Source organism: Micromys minutus (genome assembly GCF_963924665.1).
Source record: "Micromys minutus genome assembly, chromosome: 16".
Classification (NCBI taxonomy): domain Eukaryota; kingdom Metazoa; phylum Chordata; class Mammalia; order Rodentia; family Muridae; genus Micromys; species Micromys minutus.
The window spans coordinates 44,397,220-44,404,494 of record NC_137985.1 but is presented as its reverse complement, the minus strand read 5'-3'; positions in this window follow the sequence as shown (position 1 = coordinate 44,404,494).

The window sequence follows — 7,275 nt, the reverse complement described above, 5'->3', positions numbered from 1 at the left end:
GGACCTGAGCTATACTTGCCTCTTCCGGCACAGTAGCCTGTTACTGTCTTCACACTGCAAACCAAAGCTTCAGTGATTGACTTTTCTATGAAACTGTGGTCTCTTCCCTATGAAATGGCCTTGCACTTTGAATTAACACAATAAAAAATGAGGAATTCAGTTCAGAATTAAACATGTGCACTATTTTGCGTACAAACCAGTTACTTCTTTTAAAGGACACATTAACATCAGCTACAAGTTAAAAAGTTCATTGCTGGACATCTAGTTCCAACAGTGAGGGCTACTCCTCTCTTGCAAACCCTGAACTGCTATTTGAAACAGAACAACAAGGGCTGTGTTATATTTATGCATGATTGTATGGAGAAACGGGACATCCCAAACATCAACAATGGAATAAAGGTCTTGATGCTATGTGCCACGTGGTAAACTCACAAGCCTGAACTGTAGCAGCCATGGTGAGCAGAGGTAACTATGGGCTTTGGAATTAGAAGTAAGATTCAGAGGCATAACCTTGGGTCGAAGAAAGATGTGTGAAGGAAGAGACTGGGAAACCTCTCTGCCCTGTCACACAAAAAGGCTCCACTGAAACTTGCTAAGATCTTGGGCTTTGGGAGGGGAACAAACTAAAAACCTCCAAGAAATAAAAACCCTAAGTTTACCTCATGAACAGAGCTGAAATCTGAACTCCCAGCTTTAAGTACAGGTAGATTTGGTACTTTCTGCATGGCCCAGGAACATCCACCCTAACCAAAACCTGACACAAAACAGCCCGACAGACCACCACCAAAAAAAAAAAAAAAAAAAAAAAAAAAAAAAAAAAAAAAAAAAAAAGCAAAGGGAGCTGCTTAGAAGGGCCCCCAAATCTAAAGCTGTGCAGGAAGATATGATCCTCACTGAAGCTGAGGGCAAATTCTAAAAATGACAAAATGCAGCAGGAAGTAATCCATCAGGTAAGATAAGAGAGCCAACAGCCGGCAGGTTTATGTGTGCTCTCCCTCCTGAGGCCTACAGCTACTGCCTCATAAAACAGGTGTGCTTAAAGTAGCTCGAGATAAGAAATCACAGGAAAAGAAGCCCACCCAAGGCTCACTTTCACAGTTTCTAAAAAATAGAAACTGTGTGTGTGTGTGTGTATACATATATATATACATATGGTGAATTTCAAAAAGAATTTAAGAAATACAACAGCTTATAAGATATCAAGGAACTGACTGGGGTAGCACACTTCTGAGTGCTAGCACTCGGGTGGAGGAGGCGGAGGGATCAGGAATCTGAGGTCATTTGTGGTGAATTTAACATGGTACATGAGATCCTGTCTGAGACAGGGATGGACATAGACACGGAGACACACGAAGGAAAACAGCCACTGGTTATCTAACAAGAACTTTCAAAAGAAAGCAGGAGGAGTGAGAAAAGGAATACTCTACACTACAGTGTTTGGGAAAGACAGTGGTTTACATGAGAAACTCTCCCGTGGGCGTGGATATTTGAACCCTCGGCCCTGGTTAGTGCTGCTGTTTGGGATGGTTTAGGAGGCACAGCCTTGCAGGCATTGAGAGCTTATATTTGCCCTATTCCCAGTTTGCTACTTATGGCTGAGTTAGGATTACTGGCTCCTGCTCCTGCCAATGTGCCTTCCATATGTGGCCACGCCTTCCCACCAAGATGGCCTCCAGTTCCTCTGAAACTGTACGCCCAAAATAAAGTCTTTCTTCCATAAGTAGATTTTGGCCATGGTGTTTTATCACAGAAATAGGAAATTTAATTGATATGAAGACATTTCTTTGGTACAAAACGTATTTCTCTTCAGAGCAAAGAATTACAAAACATCTAAAACATTTTTAAAAGATAATCACAGTTTTTTTTTTAAAAAAGATTTATTTATTTTATGTATATAAGTACACTGTCACTCTCTTTATACACACTAGAAGAGGACATCAGGTCCCATTACGGATGGTTGTGAGCTCCAATTACAATTTAAAAAAAATACACTAAAAGGATAAATTAGTTAAAATAGCAGTCCTCTCAATAAAAATTATCAAGTTTAGAGCCCATGGGATAAAAGTTTCAAAACTACCAATAAAATTCAACCCCTAACAGAATTATCAATCGTGACGAGGAAAAAAATCTTGCTGGCAGAATGACTGAGGACCCAGCCCATTGTGGGCCACATCGTCCATAGGCAGGCAGTCCTGTGATGGATAAGAAGCCTATCTTAGGAGGCATAGTAGTTACACATGCTGATAAGAAGCCTGTCTTAGGAGGCATAGTAGTTACACATGCTGATAAGAAGCCTGTCTTAGGAGGCATAGTAGTTACACATGCTGATAAGAAGCCTGTCTTAGGAGGCATAGTAGTTACACATGCTTATTGTTTCTGCAGGAGACTCAGGTTTGGCTCTCAGCCTCCAAACCACTCAGTCACAACTTCCTATAATTCCATTTCCAGGGCATCCAGCATGCTCTGGCCTCTGAAGGGACCACATATGTATGTAAACGCATGCAGACACAACCACATTAGAAAAAGAGCACAAGACAAAAGCCAGCTAACTGCGAGCCTGTCAGCGTGCGGGTGAGCAGTACTTCTCCAAGGCTTTTGGCTTCGAGTTTCTGCCCTGACTTCCCTCAGCGATGGGCTGTAACTTGAAAGTGTAGGCCAGATAAATCCTTTCATCCCCAACGTTAAGTTTGGTCAATTTATTTTATCCCAGCTGCAGAATGTGTCTAGAACAATCTTAACATTGATTCTGATGGATTATCACTGAGAAGAAAATAGGGAAGTTCAAAGTCCTGTGCCGAGAACTCCAGGCCACAAACTCAGCGTCAGTTCGGTAACATTTGACTTCCTCACTCATGCTTCTATCAATATGTTCCTAGCACCAAGTGTACTGCCATCATGGCTATAGGCTGGAGCCAGCTATAGGCCAACATAAGCTCACTGGCTCATCACAAAAGTCTTTCGCTTGAGGGACTGCATGTTGGAGATGTTCCCATGGTGTGCTTGGCACTGTTGTTAAAAGTAAACTTCCCTAGGAACCAACACACCTGTCGAGCGTGCTTTCTGGGCGCAGCATTTATACTGGCATGTAGGCCCATGAAGAACTATTTCCAGACCCTCCCTGTTCAGTCACATTTGAAAGCCAGGGCTGGAGCAGTAGAGAAGGCATCATATGCCAGAATGGCAGCGTTAACGCTTTCAGACTTGAGCGAGTCTGGTTGACTGGCTCTTTTAGATTCTGAAAGTCTGAGAAAGTCTGAGAAGGGCCTCAGAAAATGATGTGAATTAAAACCTAAACGGCACGTAACATCCCAGAGTTTAACAGTCTCCACTCCAATTCTGCTAATTCACTTTTGTTTTGATACTGTGGGTGGGGAGTTGGCAACTCAGTTTAATGCACAAAAAATAATGAAACTGGAAACACACTGCCGATCTAGAGAAGTCTTTGAAGGCAGGCGATCTGTATTTCTATATAGCTTTTTTAAAAGGTCTGTTTCTACTAACACAAATCTCAGATAACATTCAGCGAAGTCAGCACCAGGTAGTGAAGGAGAGGCTCACATACAAAGAGAAGTTCAGCAGTGGGCAGCAGCATGGGTACCAGCAATAGCCCATGTCCTAGATAATTGTGCCTCAGGTTTCCTTTCTGATTGCCCTGGTCTCTGGCAGACGTCACAGGAAGTCTGCAATAGCATGCTGATAAAGTTTTCCCCACCAACTAGGTTATAGAAAAATGTTGAAGTACCTTTATTTTTTCTATTTCGTCAAACAACCAGATTATCTTAATAAAACTTACAATGTTTTTACAATGACATAGCTTCTTAGAACTCAACATGACAAAAATCCACAAAGACTGCTGCACAGGCGACCACTGTGAAACCTGATAACCCTGGGAGCCACATGGAAGGAGAGAGCTGACTCCTGACCTCCATGAGTACATACACACACTCCCATGTAAGCACACAAACACACATGTTCATGCACATGAAAATTTGGAAAATTATAAGATAAATTCAACAAAGGGTTAAAAGATGAAACTGTTCATAAGCCAGAAAAAAAAAATCAAACAGAAAGTTGGAGAACAGATTAAAATAAACAGGAAATTATCAAAGGAACAACCTCAAAAAAAAAAAAAAAAATTTAAGGACAATTCCTAGCTAACGGAAATCACCACAGTGGATGAAAACAATCCATCAGAAGATGTGTTATTCTACAAAGTCACAATTTAACGGTAACCAGGAAACAAGAGGGATACACATAACTGTGTCAGGTACAAAGAATGGGGAGCAAAGTGGAAGTGCATCTCCCAGAGGCCACCAGGAAGCCTGGGGAGTAACGAGTTCAAGTGTCTGAGGGAAAATGGTTTCACGGCCAGAATTCCATCCCTCTTGCACAATTTAACACAACGCGACAGGGAATGGGGCCATTTTAGACAAACAAGGTCTCCACAGCTTTACCTCTCAGATTCTCTTTCCGGAAGTCCATGAAGGAGTGTGCGTTAATCATAAATAAAATTTAAATGCAAAGCTATAAATGCTTGCTTGCCAGAGCAGGAAGTCAAGATAACATCTAAAACTAGAAATGAAGAAAGTTTTGCATAAGCTATGTGTGGTGTGGTACATGTTTGTAACTCCAGCATCTAGAAGGTGGAGGCAGAAGAAAATTAAGTTTGAGACTGGCCTGCACCACGCAGTAAGATGCTGTTTCATAAATTATAAAGAAAAAAAAATCCAAAGCAAGCAATTAAACATTCTATACAGGCACAAATGATGTTTCTTGAAGGATGTTGGAGTTCAAGGCCAGTCTGATCTATACAGCGAGCTCCTGAACAATCAGAACTACATAGAGAGACATTGTCTGAATGCGTACAGAGCCTCCTCAGTACAGAGTGTTGGGGATGTAGCTCAGTGGTAGAGTGTTTGCCTACCACGCACAGCATGCACATGGTCTTAGGTTCACTCTCCCAGTTTCCTAGTAAAAGCATAGACGAGTGTGTACATGCAACTAAGATGGCCGATCCTTCTTTTGTGGGGTACCCTCTTCTCTCTTGAAAACTAGGAAAACCTATGCCTTTAGAGTCACACTTGCCAGGCCAGAAGCCACCAGGCCTAATGGTTCTCTCTTCTGATGAGACCACCTCCTGTTCCAGCCAGCAGAGAAGCCACATGTGGTTGCCTGAGCCACATCATGCCATGAGGCCATCAAATACCTTAGAAACCTTGACTTGAATTCATGTACTTTACCATTAGCTTGTTAATTATACTTGGATTCTTGACACCTCAACTTCTTCCACTTCACAATGTAGATCATAAAAATAGATACTGTATAACTTTCCTTCTGACATTTTATACTCTGTGTATCCTAGCTCCATGCTGAAGTTTCCTTGATGACTATTGTATTGTGGGTTGACCTTTTTCACTTCAGGTTTTTTTTTTCTAAAGATGTATTTATTTATTTTTATTATTTTATCTTTTCTGTTTTATCATTTTATTGGATATTTTATATATTTACATTTCAAATGTTATCTATTTTATTTATATAAGTACACTGTAGCTGTCTTCAGACATATCAGAAGAGGACATCAGATCCCATTACAGATGGTTGTGAGCCACCATGTGTTTTCTGAGAATTGAACTCAGGACCTCTGGAAGAGCAGTCAGTGCTCTTAACCACTAAGCCATCTCTCCAGCCCTCACTTTTTGTCCTATCTGATATTGCTTTGGGTCTTGTTTTTCTTTTGCCCACTCTGCCTGCTGTTAGAGCCCCTCAACTGTGTTGGCTTATGGCTTGTTCTCCGTATAGTGGCAGATACCCCAGAGAACTTCCCTTTCCCCAGGCTTGCCCACGACACAGTCATGATGACAATTTGGTTGGATGTTTCCAACCCAGTATTGAAACTGCACATGAGTTTTTCCTATAACCACCACGGTTGTAACCTGTGCTTGCTCAGGTGTCCACAGAGAGTTGACTTTGATCCACACAAGTCCTCAGGTTCCAGTGTGCGACAGCCCCTTTGTATCCACTTTCTTCTGTCCGGCTTTCCTCCAGCTGTGGTATGAAGTGGTTAACAGCTCTGATTCTGTTTCTGTGTTGTCAGGGAGGAAGTCATGTGAATGGAATGCTGACAAGCAACATTCTCTGAAGAAAGCAGTCACTGGTGTGATTCCTGAACATGTCTCTTTAAAGCAAACCATCTCATAATTCTTGTGTATGTTCTACCAAATTTACTGCTCAGATTGTTGCCAAACGTGGGGTTATTGCTTGGTTCACCTGGAATGGTGGATAGACTGGTTTTTACCTCCTTCCTTCTCCATTATCTACCTGGATCAGGATTCTTGACCATAAGAGCCCTGGTAGATCTAACTACTGATGTGTCATTTCTAAGCATCATGGTCACCTATTCCACAGTATAGTTACCAGCCCAGGTAGCCATTGTAAATAAATCACATTGCTTATGCTCCACAAACAGAAGCAGATACTGTAGCATATGGTTTGATGCTGTCACTTACCCTGGCCAAGTATTAACTTTAACAAGAGAACAAACAGCAAACAAACACCATACTAGTGTGGTGTTCAGCCCATGTACATGTTTTATGTTGTACATAGTATAATACAATTTTTGTTGTTCTCAGTAAATAAATTTCTGACACTATCCAGTGTAATAGAATCTCTCCCACAATATGACTGAAATAAAAGCACACTGTATAAATTGTACATGAAAGGAATTAGACTGTGACAATATTCAAATGCTCTTTATTCTTACAGAGATGGCTGAAGCTATGATTGACTGTAGCATAGTCAGCATTTTACTGTGTTTGAGTGGAGTCTTGTCTCCTCTTACAAATCTTCCACATGACACTGGTCCGAGCTTAACAACTCTGAGATTGGTTTATTGGTTTGTTTGCTTGTTTATTGTTTACACATCTTATGCCAGCTGGTTTCATTTCATGGAGGTGTGAGGCTGCATCTACCCTATGCCCACTGTTGGGTGATGGGCTGGACAGAAGTAGCCATATACCACACAGGGGGCGGGGAAATGATGTGGGAGGCCCAACCTGAGGTTCCCTAATTCCCGGTGTCTAGTTGCAGCTGGAAACCACGCAGAGAAGTTGGGAACGGACTGTTGGGGGTTCATGGGCCTGCAATGAGGAGCCCTGGGTCGGGGGCTCCCAAACTCCTGGACATCCAGACAGCGGTGGGTCAAGGGGAGTTGGGAATGGAGTTGGGTCTGTAGGCTGAGGAGCCCGCAGCAAGGCGGGGAGGGGTTGGGGAACTCGG